Raw genomic sequence first — 19,067 nt, 5'->3', positions numbered from 1 at the left:
AAAAATGTTTCAAGCATACAACAGAAAGTTCCTGTATATGCTTCACCCAGTTTCTACTAATGCTGACATTTTACATAATCACAGGACATTTATCAAAACTAAGAACAATGGACCATTACTATTAACTGAACTTCAGGCTTCATTCGGAGTCCATGAGTTTTTTAACTAATATCCTTTTCCTGTTCCCAGATACAATGCAGGGCATCACATTATACTAGTGGGTTTCAAGGGGGGGATAACACAATCTGATTTACATTTTTGAAGAATGACTGACTTGATTGCAGAACTGTCAGAGACTATGAGAGCAGGTGGGAGTAGCCAAGGGTAGAGACAGGGAGTCTGGTGTGCACTGTTCTAATGCAGGACTGAGATGGTGGCAGCCTGCCCCAGGCAGCTGCAAGGCAGAGAAAACAACTGAGCTGTATTTAGGAAGTAGAGTTGAAAAAGTTTGGTCACAGACTGGATTGAGGAATCAAAGATGACTCCCACATTACTTAATTTGGCAACTGGATAACATTTATGGAAATGAAAGACACAAAAAGAAGAACTATTGGGAAAAGATAGAAGACATAAGGAAGGTGACAAGTTCCATTGTGGACATGACAAAATGGAGATAGCTGTGACATGTTCAAACAACGGTGTTCAGAAGAAATTGCATTAACAGAAGGGCTGGAGGGCAGCACCTGTGGCTCAGTGAGTATGGTGGGTTCAAACCCGGCCCCGGCCAGGCCAAACTACAACAAAAAAATAGCCAGGCATTGTGGTGGGCACTTGTAGTCCCAGCTACTCGGGAGGGTGAGGCAAGAGACTCACCTAAGCCCAGGAGTTGGAGGTTGCTGTGAGCTGTGATGCCACAGCACTCTACCGAAGGTGACAAAGTGAGATTCTGTCTCAAAAAAAAAAAAAAAAAAAACAGAAGGGCTGGAGGTACCAGCTGGGAGTGACCCACTGAAGATAACAACTGAAAACACAGGATTAAGTAAAAAGAGCAACCAAGGACACAGAGCAGAGAAATACCAGGGAGGACCCAACCACAGTTTTCCAGAGCTCCACAGAAAAGGATAAATGAGGTCCATTTTAATGTAATCAAATATAGAAGATCTCATGATGCAGTTCAAATACACTCTCCTCCATCTGCAGTTTTGCTTCACCATATTCTCATATATTTATTTTTCCATGTAGATTTATTTTGCTGTGTGCAAGGCACCAGTGCCTGGGAGATGTTTGCTTAGTTAGATGCTTTATTAATGTAAATGAGCCAGTGCTGTGGCCTGAATGTGTCAATCCCTACTGAAATGGTATTGTGGGCGGAGGGGAGGTTGGGAGGTAATTGAGTCATGAGGATAGAGCTCTCACAAATGGGATTAGTGACCTTATGAAAGAGACTCCAGAGAGCCCACTTGTTCCTTCCACCATATAAGGACAGAGTTGGCAGGTGACTGTGAACCAGGAAGCAGATCCTCATCAGATTCCAGATCTTCTAGCTCCTTGGTCTTGGACTTCCCAGCCTCCAGAACTGCGATCAGTAAGTTTCTGTCACTTATAAGCCACCCAGTTTATAGTATTTTGGTACAGTGGCCTGAATGGACTAAGATGGTCAGTATCATTTTTCTTTTCCCTAAGTTGACTTAAAATAATTTTATCATACTCAAAGACCTCCTTTGTGCTACTAGTTTGTACATACTTCTAATTCTGTGCATCACAACGTATTACAATTGTGTATAGAGCTGTCTCCCACAAAAGTACAAACCCTTGAAATCAAGACCCCTGGATACCACCTGCAGTCCACACCCCTACTCATCCTGCAAGGCTCAACTCAACAGCCACTTTCCCTGCAAGATTCTACCTGGCTTCCCCAGGCAGAGAACATAGGAGGTTGCCAATTATCAACACGTGAAAGAACAAATGGTTCAGACAACTCTAGAGAGCTTGGTTGAATCAGAGCATGAAGTGTGAGGGGAAGGGTGGGGAGCTGAGATTAAATAAGCATGCCCATATAACAGCATAAGGAACCTCATGTGCTAAGCACAAGTACAATCTTAGAACATTCAAACTTAGATCTGTCAGGTGGCACATGAGGACAGACCAGAGGATGTCCAGACACAGAAGCTGATCAGGAAGCTGTCGTAGGTAATGACAACCTAAACTTGGTTCACAGCAGGAGGGATGGAGAAGAAGGCATGGACAGGAAAGTTATTGGAAGACTGTTGGAATTTATTGATTTGATGCCAGGATTTTAAAAAATTGGAAATAGTCACATATGATATCCCTATTTCTGGTTTTTGTAACAAAATGAATATTTAGGAAAATGAGCAGGGGGGCAGGTTCAGTCAAGTGAAGTCATGGTTTCAGTTTCTGTGCTGACTAATGCAACAACTCTCTAGGGGGAAATGTCAGGTAGATGTTTTGACACGTGGCTTTGGAGCTTAAAAGGGAGAGAGGAGCTGGCAGATATGACCCAGTCAGAGGGCATGGACAACAGAATTACAGAGAACCAAGAAAGGAACCCTGGATAAGAATATCAAAGGACCAGACAAAGTTAGAGAATTTTTCAGAAAGACCAGGAATGGCCAGCGGAGGAGGCAGGGAGTCTGGATGTAAGAGGAAAGGAGAGGAAGGAAGAACTCAAGGGTCAGAGGTCCACCAGGGCCAAATGCTGCTGAAGGTGACAAGGTCCCCAGTTCCCTCTGGACATGGCAACTCAAGTCACTGATCACTTAGCAATGATGTTCAGTGGGGACATGTGAAAGGTGGGTTGTTAAACCTTAAGGAGCAAATGGGATGAAGAAAGAAGATAAAACCTGTAGTCAAACGTGGCTCAGAAAAACAGGTGAAACTCTCATTCCATAGGCTTATAAACTTGGTATGTATAGTAAATAATTTATTGGAGAAAATTTTTCATTGTTGCCAAAAATAATATAACCTTATTATGTACTTCAAAATCTCTTTCAAAAGTTAAGCAGGTATTACTGGAACATATTCTTGGTCACTCATTATCAAACATACCTATTGGTTCCTATCTCCTAATCTGTAAAATGGGTATAATCTTGGTTCTAACCCTAATCTGAAAATGGATATAATAACAGAATACTTACCCTCCCCTACTTCTTGAGAGTTCTTCTAAGAATATGCTGAGATCCTGAATGTGAAAACTGAAAATATAGGAATACACAAGTGTTAATTATCATACACAGGCCCATCCTTCCAAAACCAATCCCCTGTCTGGGGGCAGTGAAAGAGGGGGTCAAGTTAAGGTTAGTCCATTAACTGGCAGATTTGGAGGATGTGAAGCCACAGGCCTGGAGCAGGAGATCCTGTCAAGTGTAACATGGGGCTATCAAAATCACAGGCACAGGACAAAAAGAGACTTCATTAGACCAATAATTTAGTACCAACTGGTCAATAGTAAGCATGTGTGTGAGAGTGATATATATGTGTGTTAAGAGACAAGGGCACAAGGTTCTTTTCCAGTGGTTGCTGCTAAAACCCAGGAGATTTTAATGGACCAATAGTTTCATCAAGGTAAGCAGTTCCCACCTCACACACAATCCCAGTGTGGCAAAGTCACTATCATTCCAACAGCCCATGTAGACTACTTCTTGAGCATAGATTACTGACTTTTAATAATGAGACAATCATTAACCTATAAGAAGCAGTATGTTTGCCAGTCAGGAAAGTTTCTGCTGCACATAAAACTCTGATGTAAAGGATTTAAATGATAAGTACATCTATTATCTCAACAAGAAATCCAAATAGAGACCATCTCCAAAGTCAGTGCTATCTTTCTACTTTCCTATCCTCAGCTTACTGACATTTTCCTCAGGCTTTGACTCATATAGTCAAAAGAAGGAGGCTGCAAGGACCACCAAGACAGTGCCTGTCTCTTCTTGTGTGCCCTGTTTAACAGCAAGGAAAACTATCCCAGGGGACCCCCAACATAAAACCTCTCCCGTTGGTGAGAATAGCACTGCATGTTGGTGCCTAACCCAGTCGCTAATCAGGGGAATGAGACCACCAAGGTTAGTTTAGATCAGGGGTTCGCAAAGTGAGATGCCTTGATCAGCATCACCTGGGACTTGTTTAAAAGGCCAGTTCTCTTACCCAACTCACTAAATCAGGGAGCAATTCCAAAGCAAAAGTTTCAGAAATGGTGATTTAGAAATATCAGGGATTATACCTGATCTGGGGATGGATCCAACTTAAAGTATTTGGATACCAGAAAATAATTAAGGTTCATTAGCAAAGAAAGGGGCAACAGGTTTGTAGCATTGTGGGGGTGGTTCAGTTTCTCAGAATCTGTAAGCAAAAAACTTTCCACATACTCACAACCCTCCCTCCATGACCAAAGTCTCCATGGGTCCATCACCATAGTACCTACTCTATCCCTAATATAAACTACAGGCTTCATGAGGGAGGAATCTGATCTGCTTTGTTCATACCCTACCCCAGCCTACTAACACACAGTAGCCACCCCAAGCTTTTCTAATTTAATAGCATATTCCTTCTACAAATATTGTACTCCAGTGTTCCATTTGAGTGCTGTAGGGGAGGGGAATAATTGCAAAAGCAGAGGAATCTGAAAATTCACATTGACTTTTGTCCATTATTTAGAGCTATGCCTAAAACATCTGAACATTTTGTAGCTTTTGCTTTAAACAAGGGCTTTTCCCTCAGACTGAGAATATCTTCACCATATTCTTTCTTTTTTCATCCAGTAGGAATGATTAAGCTTCAAAATGTTTTGGCTGGAAGAACCTGAAAAAGACCTAGATCTCTAGTTAGTTCAACTGCAGGTTACACAGAACAGTAGCTTTACTTGGCTAGAATCTAGTGCCATATAGATATGAGAAGGTTGGGCGCTGGGTCGAGATAGCCCGCTGTTTAAATCCTGACTCCATCACTGTCTAATAGCGTGGCTTATGGAAAGTTACTTGACTTTTTAAACCTCCATTTCCTTATCATTAAAATGCACTAATACCAGCTCCTAGTCCATGAAGTTACCATGAGGCTTAGAGCAATCTGTGGATGGCGCTCTATTCATAGAGTTTGGAGCACAGACTAAGAAGCAAATGCTTTTCTAAAAAAAAAAAATCTATAGTAAATATTTGTGAGAAAGGTTAGATCATTAGTATCCTTTCTTCAAAGTTTTAAGGCATGATCACTATTGCTGCCTAGCAAATGAGAGAGTGACAGGAATTTCAACCACTTACTGACCAGTGACTTTGGAAGCCAAGCCGCACCTGTCCCTTGCTGAGTGATATGGTGGAAAGAGCATGGTATTCCTCCCAGGGCCCTTGATGTTGAGCCACAAGACCTGGCTTAATCATAGATCAAGGCTTTTAACATTTCTGAGCTTCAGGTTTCTCTCCTTTGAAACATGAAAATTAATGCCTGCCCACTCGACTACAATCTCATGGGGATATCACAGAGGCCAGATGACACAGAAGCAGGGGTGGAGGCACTGTCACACAGCCTCACCCCTCCATACTACCCTCTCCTGCATCCTCTGCTCAGGCTCCTCTGCCCATGCTCCCTCTGTGATGTGCCACTCCCTGGTGTGCTCTCCAAGGCTGCTTCTCACCTACTTTCTCCCTAGGCAGTCACATCCACTCTGTCTTTGAATACTGTCAACAAATCCAAATTATTCCTGAGATCCACATTTAGTAAGCTACCCAATGTTCTGTAACAAATTCCTTCTGCTTAAGCCAGCTAGCATGGGATCTACTACTCATAGCCAAGGTCCCTGTGAACATACAAGTGATTCCACCATTCAGCTCCTTAAAATCTTTACATCTTTGCATCTAAAGTTTGCATTGCATTAAAACAATTTTAAAATTCACAAATAAAGGACTTCATCCCATTCTCCTTCCTTCTCCTCCATTCCTCAGCATGTTTATTGCATATGTTCAATATATGCCATGTTTTAGAGACATGTTATCCTCTATATTATAATTCTATGCCTAACTTTTAATTCTCCTCCATGTGATGTTTTTGAAAAGTAACCATAGTGATACATAGAAATTGACTTTATCCATTTTAACTGTTCTAAAATATTTTATTACGTAAGGTGTCCTATTGCTATTGCTATGAGTAGGTATTTAGGTTGTTTCCTTCTTTTCTATTGAAAACAGAACATCCCTGAGTGTTTTTGTTAACAAATGCAAGTGCTGGGAGTGGGACTGTAGGGCACAGAGGAGGCTCATTCACTTTACTGGGCACTCCTCAAAGTGACAAGGCCAGTTTATACACTCTTCAGCAGTATTTGAGAATTCCCACTCTCTGTATCCTTACCAACACAGCATTATCAGGCTCAAATATTTTTGCTAATCTGCTGGTATAAAATGATATTTTTGTTTCCATTTGCATTTCTTTGATTGCCATTGAAGTTGAGCACTCTTTTTCATTAAATGACTGTTTAATGTCTCTTCTATGAATTAGATATTCATAACTTTTAGCATTTCTCTATTGAGTTCTTTCTTTCTACCTGCTGATTTGTTGGAATTCTTTTTTTTTCTTTTTTTTTTTTTGTCATATAGAGTGTCACTCTGTTGCCCAGACTAGAGTGCCATAGTCTCAGCCTAGCTCACAGTAACCTCAAACTCCTAAGTTCAAGTGATCCTCCTGCCTCAGCCAAGTAGCTGGGATCTGCCACAACAATGCCCAGCTAATCTATCCTTCCTTCCTTCCTTCCTCCCTCCCTCTCTCCCCCTCCCTCCCTCCCTCCCTCCCTCCTTCTTTCTCTTTCTTTCTTTCTTTCTTTCTTTCTTTCTTTCTTTCTTTCTTTCTTTCTTTCTTTCTTTCTTCTTTCTTTCTTTCTTTTTCTTTCTTTCTTTCTTTCTTTCTTTCTTTCTTTCTTTCTTTCTTTCTTTCTTTCTTTCTTTCTTTCTTTTCTTTTCTTTTCTTTTCTTTTCTTTCCTTTCTTTCTCTCTCTCTCTCATCTCACTTTGTCACCCTTGGTAGAGTACCATGGCATCATAGCTCACAGCAACCTCAAACTCTTGGGCTCACGCAAGAGCTCAGCCTCCTGAATATCTGGGACTACAGGTGCCCACAACAACACCTGGCTATTTGGGGGGTTTTTTGGAGATAGGGTTTCACTCTTGCTCAGGCTGGTATCGAACTCCTCAACCCAAGCAATCCACCTGCCTCAGCCTCCCAGAATGCCAGAACCATGCCAGGCAAGACTATTTCTTTATCAGTGACTTGCATTGTGCCTATCTACTCCCAGCGTAAGTGATCAGTCTTTTCCTTTATTGTTTTTGCTTTATGCGTCTTACTTGTAAAATTCATCCTAACCCCCAAATCATGAAGATACTATATTTTTTATAAAAGCATCCAAGTTATATTTTCAACACTTATGTCTGGGATTATAGTGCAAGGTAGGAATCTATTTTTTTTCTTATGTAGATAACAAATTATCTTAATGCCCTTTATTGAACAGAAGTGTTCTGTCCAATATTGTAACTACTAGGCACATGTAGCTATTGAGCATTTGAAATGTAACCTATCCAAATCCAGATATACTTTAAGTGTATAATACATACTGGGTTTCCAAGATTTAGTACAGAGAATGTAAAATTTGTCGATAATTTTAATTATGATGAATATATGTTATAATAATATTTTGGGTAGTTGGTACCGAAATATGTTATTAAACTTTACCTGTTTCTTTCTACTTTTTTGAAATGGTGGCTACCAAAAAAGTTTAAATTACAAGTGGGGCTCACATTATATTTCTACTGGACAGCTCTGAAATAGATCATCCTTTCCAAAAGGAGAAGGGTCTCTCAATTTGTCATGATGGAATTTCCACAATTGCCTAGGTCTGTTTCTGGACTGACTCTCTATTCTGACCTATTAGTTATGTTGTTTAGTACTACACCAATACCATACTATCTTAATTTTTACTACTTTATAATAAGTTCTGAAATCTTATTCCAATTTCCGTTCTTCGAATTTGTCTTTGTTTTTAGTTATTTTCTCTCCTATATCAATTCTAGAACCACCTAAACTAGTCTTCCCCATCCTCCAACACAAACAAAACCTACTCAGATTTTGGGAAGAATAGTATTTGATTTCTATCTTTGGAAAGAATAGATGTCTGCCTTCACAAATACAGTAGAGTTCTTTAATTAGGTATCCCTCAAAAGGTTTTATAATTTCCTACACAAAGTTTATGCCTGTATCTTATAATATATATTTCTAAATACTTTAAAGGTTTTGTCACTCTTATGAATGGATTTTTTATTTCTAATTTACTTTCTAATGTATAGTTACAAATGTTAGGAATCTGTTTATTTATATATTATGGTCTTATCTCCAGAAACCTTGTTGAACTCTCATCCATTACCTCAAACATTTATCATTTCTTTGTGTTGGAAACATTCAGTATCTTTCTTTTATATATTAAAATAATATATCCTGCAGTGCTATAGAACACCAGAATTTATTCTTCCTATCTGTAGTTTGTATTCTTTAACAATATCTCCCTCTGCTTACCTCCCCCCACCCTTTTCAGCCTCCATCTGTTCTGTTGTACTTTTGAAGTCTGTGAGATCCACTTTTTCTTAGCTTCCACGTACTGGTGAGAACATTCAGTGTTTAGTTCTCTGTTCCTGATGTCCTCCAGTTCCATCAATGTTACCACAAATAACAGGATTTCATTGTATACAAACCAAGTTTTCTTAATCCATTTACCTGTTGTTGGACATTTGGGTTGACTCCGTATCTTGACTATTGTGAATAGTGCTGCAATAAACATGAGGATGCCAATGTCTCTTCAAGGTACATATTTGCTTTTCTTTGGATAATGGATGTGACAATCACTTGATCTGATCACTATGCATTATATGCAATGAAACATCATGATGTGTCCTATAAACGTGTACAATTATTGTGTGTCACTTAAAAAATAAAATGTAAAAAGTATGAGAACTGGCGGCAAAAAACAGGAAAACTATAAGACATTGATGAAAGAAATTGAATAATATATGACCACTCTACCCAGAGAAGTCTACATATTCTACAATATTGTTAAATATTGTTACAGACTCAATGCAACCCCTATACAAATGCCAGTGACATTCTTGACAGAAATTGAAAAAAAATCCTAAAATTCATATATAATTAATTCTTATTTCTCCTTCTCTTTCTTCTTTTAGTTGAGAAAGGATTTCACTCTGCTCTTGATCAGGCTGGTCTCAAACTCCCACCTCAGCCTCCTAGAGTGCTATGATTGCTACAATTACAGGTGTGAGCCACCATGCCAGGCTTTTATTTCTTCTTCCTATCTTACTGCTATAGTTGGTACCTCCAGAGATGAAGGCAGCCATCCTCAACTCATTTCTGACTTTAATGAGAAAATATCTGAAGTTTTACCATTAAATATGATGTTTATTATAATTTCAACACTAGTGATTCTCAAATTTGGCACCTGTCAGAATTACTTGGATAACTAAAAAAAACCACAGATGCCAGCCAGGTCTTTTGAAAAAGCAAAATACCTAGTACTTTGTATTTTTACCAAGCTTCTCAAGTGATTCTCCTATCATCCAAAGAAAAGTCTACATGAATACCCTTTGTGGTAGGAAACCTTGCTTCTAGACCTATAACCTCATTTTTATTTTAAAAAAATTACAGATGGTGGTGTTTTATTAATTTTTTTTCCTGAAATCTCTTAAGATGATCTTTAGGTCATATTTTCTCCTTTAGCCTATTAACTTAGTATATTACATAAATATATTTCTTAATGTTAAGTCACAATTATACTCCTAAGGAATTTTTCACTTGGTTGTATATGGTGCTCTAACAGAGTCTCTTAACATGCTCTTATCTCTTTTCTTTACTTTTGTTTTCTACACTTTTTCATCAAGCTTCATAAGTGAAAGTGTCTTTGCTTGAATAGTCCCTATTCAGTTGTTCGTCTCATAAGAGGAATTACAAAGATTTCTCTATTTTGCTGTTCTCTGAAATAGCTTGAATAAGATTGGAATTAGGTTCAGCTACAAGTAGCATAAAACCCAAATTGCAATTGATTAAACAAAATAAAAGCTTTCTTCTTGCTCATATAAAATCCCAAGTGGGTGGTGCGGGTTTGACATGGCAGCTCCATACTCATCAGGGACCCATGTTCTTTCCTTCTGGAGATCTCCCACTGGAGATCTCCTACCTGAGCTTCCTGTACACACCACTGCCTCCTACAGGCTTCATTAAACCCTCTTCACAACTCTGGCTTCCAAACCCCACCCTGCCAACATCTATCTCTATTAGGATGACCCAACCCGAATTGGGTCCTTTTCACACCTAAGCCCTCCCAGGGGCTCTCTTTCCGTCTTCTGGTCTATTGAGCTAAAGACCTGTGAACACACCAGCACACAATACCTAGAGCAGGCTGGCACTCATGGTGAGAAGGACCAGTAAAAACAGGGACCACCTTCTCTGAGAACGTGGTGAAGAGACAGCTGAGGCTGAGAACCTGGTGAAGAGACATCTGAAGAGGCATCATGGTCACACATCTGTGGCTGGGAGGCAGGACATGTAACTACCCAGGCTGCTGTCCTTTCTATAAGGCAACAAATGACAGTGGCTTTGCATGAGAGAAATAAAAATTTTAGATTCAAGTGGTAAGCATTCTTAGCTTGGTTGCCAGATATGTAGGGAAAGTTCTAAAAATGCCAGCTCACTTGCTGCTTGGAATTCTTGAAGGATACTGGTCCAGGGAGAAGATGATTTAGCACAGTCCCTCCCACAGTGGGAGAAGTTCCCAGGGCAGGACTGACCCAGAGGACAGCTTTACTGAGCCTAAGATGCACCCGACCCTCAGGGGATCGTCAGCCTATAGACAAAGGAAGACAGGAAGCTAGAACTGACAGGTAACCAAATACAAACCTGCAGGAGCAAAGACAGGGCCTGAGGCGCAGGCTCCGGGAACTCAAAACAGCTTCTCTTCTGCAGGGGAATTTAGCAGGGACAGAAACAAATTCCCGCAAAGTTTTCTGTTCTGTCAGTAACATCAATCAGGGGCAGAGCTGGAACTGAGTGAACACCCCACAGCCTCCATCAAGTGCCCGAGACAGTCAGGCCTCACCTCCCCCTGCTAGATAGAAGCAGAGTGCAGTGGCCTGGCTGAGCAGAAAAAGATTTCCTTGTGATTCAGGCAGGTGCAAACCCCTGGAGTATCTATTCACTACAGGCAACTGGGTCAAAGCCCTGCAGGACTATCAGTGACTGGGTGTGACAGAGGTGCAAGGTGGGGAAGGAGGCATTAACTTTCCCAGACTGATCTATTTACTGGGTGGGTTCTCCTGACTCCACGGAGCCCTAGAGCAAGCCATATCAGAGTAGTCACCAGACCACTGCGATCCAGTTGCCAAAGACCTTTTAAACTCTCCCACCTGAAACAGATGCTGACTGAGACAATTGATTTGGAAATTTTGAACTAAGCCAATCGCCCAAGGACTATTCAGGTGGTGCCCTGGTTGTGTGGTTGTAGGAAGGTTTGATTTTCCTTTTCCAATTGTTGTCTATGGGGGCTGGGGTGACTTAATTGCTGGTATTTCTCCACAGCTGAGACTTCAACCCAGAGTAACTGTTTCACTAGGGTCAGACAGAGACCATTTGAAAACAAGACAGAACCATTTAGCCCAACCACACGAAACAGATCCCCAGTTTCTCAGGCCATAGCACTGTACAGGTCCTTGAAAAAGCTCCAGGGGAAAAATCAAATGGTGTAAAACAATCATGGGGCAGAATCAGCAGAAAAAACTCTGGTAACATGAATAACCAGAATAGATCAACCCCACAAAGGAAAGATATGGCACAGGTAACTGAAGATCCCATTCATAAACAGCTGGCCAAGATGTCAGAAATCGAATTTAGAATTTGGATTGAAAAGAAGATTAATTAAATGGAGGAAAACTTGGAATTAGAAATTCGAGCAGCAAATCAAAAGTCGGAATTAGGAATTCAAGGAGAAATTCAAAAGTTGTCTCAAGAATTTAACGAATTTAAAGACAAACCACCAAAGACTTTGATGCACTGAAGCAAGAATTTGCAGGCCTCAAAGATCTGAAAAATACGGTAGAATCCCTCAGTAACAGCATGGAGCAAGCAGAAGAAAGGATTTCTGACATTGAAGACAAAGCCTTGAACGCACCCAAACTATCAAAGAGGAAGAGAAATGGAGAGAAAAAATGGATCATTCTCTCACAGAGCTCTGGGATAATTTGAAGAAAGCTAATATCTGCCTCATTGGAATCCCTGAAAGTGATGAAGTGGCCTCGCAACGCACAGAGGCCCTTCTCCATGAAATTATGAAAGAGAATTTTCCAGACATTCCAAGAGATTGTGAAATTCAGATAGCAGACAGTTCCAGAACCCCAGCATGACTCAATCTGAATGTGACATCCCCCAGGCATATCATAATTAACTTCACTAAAGTTAAATGAAGAAGAAAATTCTGAAAGCAGCCAGACATAAGAAATGCATTACCTACAAAGGGAGAATATTAGAATGACTGCAGATCTCTCTGCTGAAACTTTTAGGCCAGAAGAGGGTGGTCATTGACTTTTAATCTCCTAAACCAAAATAACTTTCAACCCCAGATCCTGTATCCAGCTAAACTGAGTTTCATTTATGATGGAGAATGAATACTTCAATGACATTCATATGTTGAAGAAATTTGCCATAACCAAACCAGCTCTTCAGGATATTCTCAGACCTATCCTCCATAATGACCAGCCCAATTCTCTACCACAAAAGTAAACTCACTCAGAAACTTTTGATCAAACTCCAACTTCCACACTGGCAAAAGGATTAAAAATGTCCACTGGACTTTCGAAAAACCCGATACCCAAAATTTCACCAGACTTTTCAATACTCTCCATTAATGTGAATGGCTTAAATTGTCCTCTAAAGAGACACAAGTTAGCTGACTGGATACAAAAACTCGGGCCAGATATTTGTTGCATACAAAGAGTCACATTCAAAAGACAAATACAGACTCAGAGTGAAAGGATGGTCGCCCATATTTCAGACAAATGGTAATCAGAAAAAAGCAGGTGTTGCAATTTTATTTGCAGATACAATAGGCTTTAAACCAACAAAAGTAAGGAAGGACAAGAATGGTCACTTCATATTTGTTAAGGGTAATACTCAATATGATGAGATCTCAATTATTCATATCTATGCACCCAACCAGAATGCACCTCAATTTATAAGAGAAACTCTAACAGACATGAGCACCTTGATTTCCCACAGCTCCATAACAGTCAGAGATTTCAACACTTCTTTGGCAGTGTTGGATTGATCCTCCAGCAAGAAGATGAGCAAAGAAATTTTAGATTTAAACCTAACCATACAACATTTGGATCTAGCAGACATCTACAGAACATTTCATCCCAACAAAACTGAATACACATACTTTTCATCAGCCCACAGAACGTACTCCTAAAATCAATCACATCTTAGGTCACAAGTCAAACCTCAGTAAATTTAAAGGAATAGAAATTATTCCTTGCATCTTCTCAGACCACCATGGAATAAAAGTTGAACTCAGTAATAACAGGCATCTGCATACTCATACGAAAACATGGAAGTTAAATAACCTTATGCTGAATGATAGCAGGGTCAGAGATGAGATTAAGAAGGAAATTGTGGGGGAAGAGACAAGATGGCAGACTAAAGCCAGCTTTCCACAGAGGCTCCCATCCAGAAGGAGAGTTAAGGGACAGGAATTTAGTAAGTATCCTGGTGGATTTGAGCCGCACCAAGAGAGAAGGTTGAAGAACGCACACCAACACCGCTGAGGCAAGCTGTGATCACAAGGATGCAAACAAAAGGTACAAAATCCACCACCAAGCGGGCGGGACTCCCCCTCCCCCATGAGACCGGCTTAAGAGCCCCACATTAAACAAATGGGCAGAAATTAAAGGCCCTCCCACTACACTCCACGGGAGAGACCTTCTAAAAACTGGACCTACCTCCCCTACTAGGGTGCCATGGCATTCTCCTGCCAGGCATAAAACTATATAAAACTTTAAAAATCTTTTGGCGGCAACCCTGAACCCTCAACACTCCCCTCCCACTCACTGAGGTCTGGAGGCCTGTCCCCCAGGAGTTCGGATCCTTGGGTGATTTCTCAAGGGGAGTGCATAGTGCCCGAGCCATGACTGGTCAGCGCTGACTCTGAGACACACGAGTGAGGAGAGGGCACTCGGCTGAGGGGGAGTCACGCCTTCGCGGCACTTCCCTGAGGCACGGTGCAGCAGCCCTCCCCGGGCAACAATACAGCCAGGCATAAAACTGAATGAAACTCTAGCTTCCACGCTGAGCTCTCAGCACTCCACCCAACTCTCACTCAGGGATCTGGGGGCCTGCCCCCCAGGAGTCCAGATTCTTGGGAGATCTCTCGAGGGGTGTGGACAGAACATAAACTGTGGCCACTCAGTCCTGACTATGGGGCATGAGACAGAGGAGAAAAGGGTCTGCTGGGTGCCCACAACAGAGCAGCAGTTCCTGGAGGCAAATCAACAGCCTTTTTTTCCTTAACAGCAAAACGGCTCACTTCTGGATATTCTGAAGCCACACCCCCTGTCTCCCTGGGTAACCAGAGGAGGCCACCAGTGAGCAAAGGACTTGCCTGATGCTGCTCACAAACCCGGGAAGTTTCCAGGGCAGGGACGACTCACAGAGGTAATCGGACACAAACCTCCAGCAGCAAAGACGTTTGAACTCAGAACAGCCCGTCTTCTGTAGGTAATTTTAGCAGAAACAGAGACAGAACCCTGCAAAGTTGTCTCTTCTGTTCTGTTCTGTTAGCAACATCAATCAGGGATGGGGCTAAGCCTGAGTGAATAGCTCCCCCCCTACCACCTGCATCAAAGATGTCAGGCCCAATCTCCTCCTGCAAGATAGCGGCAGACGTGGGGCGGCGCCTGTGGCTCAGTGAGTAGGGTGCCGGCCCCATATGCCGAGGGTGGTGGGTTCAAACCCTAGCCCTGGCCAAACTGCAACAGAAAAATAGCCGGGTGTTGTGGCGGGCACCTGTAGTCCCAGCTGCTCGGGAGGCTGAGGCAGGAGAATCGCGTAAGCCCAAGAGTTAGAGGTTGCTGTGAGCCGTGTGACGCCATGGCACTCTACCCGAGGGCGGTACCGTGAGACTCTGTCTCTACAAAAAAAAAAAAAAAGATAGCGGCAGACTGCAGGGGCCTGGCAGACTTCCTTGCAATTCAGGCAGGTGCAAACCCCTGGAGTATCTGTTAACCATAGGCAACTGGGTTAGCCATCTGCAGAGATACCAGTGACTGGGTCTGACGGAGGGGCAAAGTGGGGAAGGATACATCAACCTTCCCAGACTGATCTATTTGCTAGGTGGCTCCTCCTGACTCCACATAGCACTGGAGTAAGCCATATCAGAGAGGTCACCAGACCCCTGTGATCCAGTTCCCAGAGAGTTCTTGAAATCTCCCACCCGAGACAGGTGCTGATTGACACAATCTATTTGGACCTTTTGAACTGAACTAATAGACTGATGACTTTTCAGGTGGTGTCCTGGGTGTGCAGTTGTAGGAAGGTTTGATTCTCCTTTCGAACTGGGGCCAGAGGGGGGTAGGCAGGGTGACTTAATTGCTGATTTTTCCACACTGCTGAGACTTCAAGCAAGAGTAGAAGTTGCAATAGGATCGAACAGAAACCAGCTGAAAACAAGACAGAACCACTTAGCTCCACCACACAAGACAGGGCCCCAGTTTCTCAGGCCACGACACTGTACGGGCCCTTGATAAAGCCCCAGGGGAAAAATCAAAGGGCGTAAAATAACCATGGGGCGGAATCAGCGGAAAAACTCTGGTAACATGAATAACCAGAATAGATCAACCCCCCCAAGAAAAGATACGGCAGATGTGATTGAAGATCCCATTCATAAACAACTGGCTGAGATGTCAGAAATCGAATTCAGAATTTGGATTGCAGACAAGGTTAATAAAATGGAATTAGGAATTCGAGGAGAAATTCAAAAGTTTTCTCAAGAATTTAACGAATTTAAAGACAAAACCACCAAAGACTTAGACACACTGAAGCAAGAATTTACAGCCCTCAAAGATATGAAAAATACAGTAGAATCCCTCAGCAACAGAATGGAGCAAGCAGAAGAAAGGATTTCTGACATTGAAGATAAAGTCTTCAAATGCTCCCAATCTCTCAAAGAGGAAGAGAAATGGAGAGCAAAAACAGATCATTCACTCAGAGAACTCTGGGATAATTCGAAGAAAATCAATATACAAATAATTGGGATTTCTGAGAATGATGAAGTGGCCTCGATGGGCACAGAGGCCCTTCTGCATGAAATTATGAAAGAAAATTTTCCAGACATGCCTAGAGAATCTGAAATTCAGTTAGCAGACAGCTTCAGAACCCCAGCACGATTCAACCCCAATAAGTCATCCCCCAGGCATATCATAAATAGCTTCACTAAAGTTAATATGAAAGAGAAGATTCTCAAAGCAGCCCGGCGAAAGAAAACCATTACATACAAAGGAAAGAATATTAGAATAACTGCAGATCTCTCTGCTGAAACCTTTCAAGCCAGAAAAGGGTGGTCATCGACTTTTAATTTCGTAAAGCAAAATAACTTTCAACCCAGGATCTTTTATCCAGCTAAACTGAGTTTCATTTATGATGGAAAAATTAAATACTTCAATGACATTCATATGTTGAAAAAATTTGCCATAAGTAAACCAGCTCTTCAGGATATTCTCAGACCTATCCTCCACAATGACCAACCCAATCCTCTACAACAAAATTAAACTCACTCAGAAACTTCAGATCAAACTCCAACTTCCACACAGGCAAAAGGATTAAAAATGTCCGCTGGACATTTGAAAAACTCGATACCCAAAATTTCACCAGAGTTATCAATACTCTCCATTAATGTGAATGGCTTAAACTGCCCTCTAAAGAGGCATAGGTTAGGTGACTGGATACAGAAACTCAAGCCAGTGATTTGTTGCATACAAGAGTCACATCTTAACTTAAAAGACAAATACAGATTCAGGGTGAAAGGATGGTCATCCATATTTCAGGCAAATGGTAATCAGAAAACAGCAGGTGTTGCAATTTTATTTGCAGATACAGTAGGCTTTAAACCAACAAATGTAAGGAAGGACAAGACTGGTCACTTCATATTTGTTAACGATAATACTCAATATGATGAGATCTCAATTATTAATATCTATGCACCCAACCAGAATGCACCTCAATTTATAAGAGAAACTCTAACAGACATGAGTAACTTGATTTCCTCCAGCTCCATAATTGTCGCAGATTTCAACACTCCTTTAGCAGTGTTGGATTGATCCTCCAGAAAGAAGATGAGCAAAGAAATCTTACATTTAAACCTAACCATCCAATATTTAGATTTAGCAGATATCTACAGAACATTTCATCCCAACAAAACTGAATACACATACTTCTCATCAGTCCACGAAACTTACTCCAAAATTGACCACATTTTAGGTCACAAGTCTAACCTCAGTAAATTTAAAGGAATAGAAATTATTCCTTGCATCTTCTCGGACCCTCATGGAATAAAACTTGAACTGAGTAACAACAGGAATCTGCATACTCATACAAAAACATGGAAGTTAAATAACCTTATGCTGAATGATAGCTGGGTCAGAGATGAGATTAAGAAAGAAATCGCCAATTTTTTGCAACAAAACGACAATGAAGACACAAACTATCAGAACCTCTGGGACACAGCAAAGGCAGTTCTAAGAGGGAAATTTATAGCACTGCAAGCCTTCCTCAAGAGAAAGGAAAGAGAGGAAGTTAACAACTTAATGGGACATCTCAAGCAACTGGAAAAGGAAGAACATTCCAACCCCAAACCCAGTAGAAGAAAAGAAATAACCAAAATTAGAGCAGAATTAAATGAAATTGAAAACAAAAGAATAATACAACAGATCAATAAATCAAAAAGTTGGTTTTTTGAAAAGGTCAATAAAATAGATAAACCTCTGGCCAACCTAATCAGAAAAAAAAGAGTAAAATCTGTAATATCATCAATCAGAAACAACAAAGACGAAATAACAACAGATTCGTCAGAAATCCAAAAAATCCTTAATGAATATTACAAGAAACATTATTCTCAGAAATATGAAAATCTGAAGGAAATTGACCAATACTTGGAAGCATGTCACCTTCCATGTCTCAGCCAGAATCAAGTGGAAATATTGAACAGGCCCATATCAAGTTCAGAAATAGCATCAACTATACAGAAACCTCCCTAAAAAGAAAAGCCCGGGTGCCAGATGGTTTTACGTCAGAATTCTACCAAACCTTTAAAGAGGAATTAGTACCTATATTACTCAACCTGTTCCAAAAGGTAGAAAAAGAAGGAACACAACCTGTTCCAAAAGGTAGAAAAAGAAGGAACACGTTCTATGAAGCAAACATTACCCTGATCCCCAAACCAGGAAAAGACCCAACAAGAAAAGAAAATTATAGACCAATATCACTAATGAGTATAGATGCAAAAATATTCAACAAGATCCTAACAAACAGAATCCAGCAACACATCAAACAAATTATACATCATGACCAAGTTGGTTTTACCCCAGGGTCTCACGGCTGGCTCAATATCCGTAAATCTATAAATGTAATTCAGCACATAAACAAATTAAAAAACAAAGACCATACGATTCTCTCAATTGATGCAGAAAAAGCTTTTGATAATACCAGCATCCCTTCATGATCAGAACACTCAAGAAAATTGGTCTAGAAGGGACTTTTCTTAAACTGATAGAGACCATCTACAGCAAACCCACAGCCAATATCATATTGAATGGAGTTACATTGGAATCATTTCCATTCAGATCAGGAACCACACAAGGCTGCCCATTGTCTCCATTGCTTTTCAACATTGTAACGGAAGTTTTAGCCACCGCAATTAGGGAAGAAAAGACGATCAAGGGTATGCATATAGGGTCAGAAGAGATCAAACTTCTGCTCTTCGCAGATGATATGATTGTGTATCTGGAAAACACTAGGGACTCTACTACAAAACTCCT

The 19,067-nt window shown here is 40.9% G+C and overlaps 1 long non-coding RNA gene across 1 annotated transcript in view; it reads right to left on the bottom strand.

Moving 5' to 3' along the window:
* Positions 1 to 19,067, bottom strand: part of LOC128598170 (uncharacterized) — a 40,537-nt gene that overhangs the window by 8,106 nt on the left and 13,364 nt on the right. The window contains exon 2 of the long non-coding RNA XR_008383595.1: positions 3,096 to 3,152. This is a non-coding gene — a long non-coding RNA (uncharacterized LOC128598170). The remainder of the gene's footprint in view (positions 1 to 3,095; positions 3,153 to 19,067) is intronic.

This window comes from Nycticebus coucang, chromosome 11 (assembly GCF_027406575.1).
Source record: "Nycticebus coucang isolate mNycCou1 chromosome 11, mNycCou1.pri, whole genome shotgun sequence".
NCBI lineage: Eukaryota > Metazoa > Chordata > Mammalia > Primates > Lorisidae > Nycticebus > Nycticebus coucang.
Note: the sequence above shows the minus strand (reverse complement) of the source record. Positions and strands in the feature narration are given on the sequence as shown.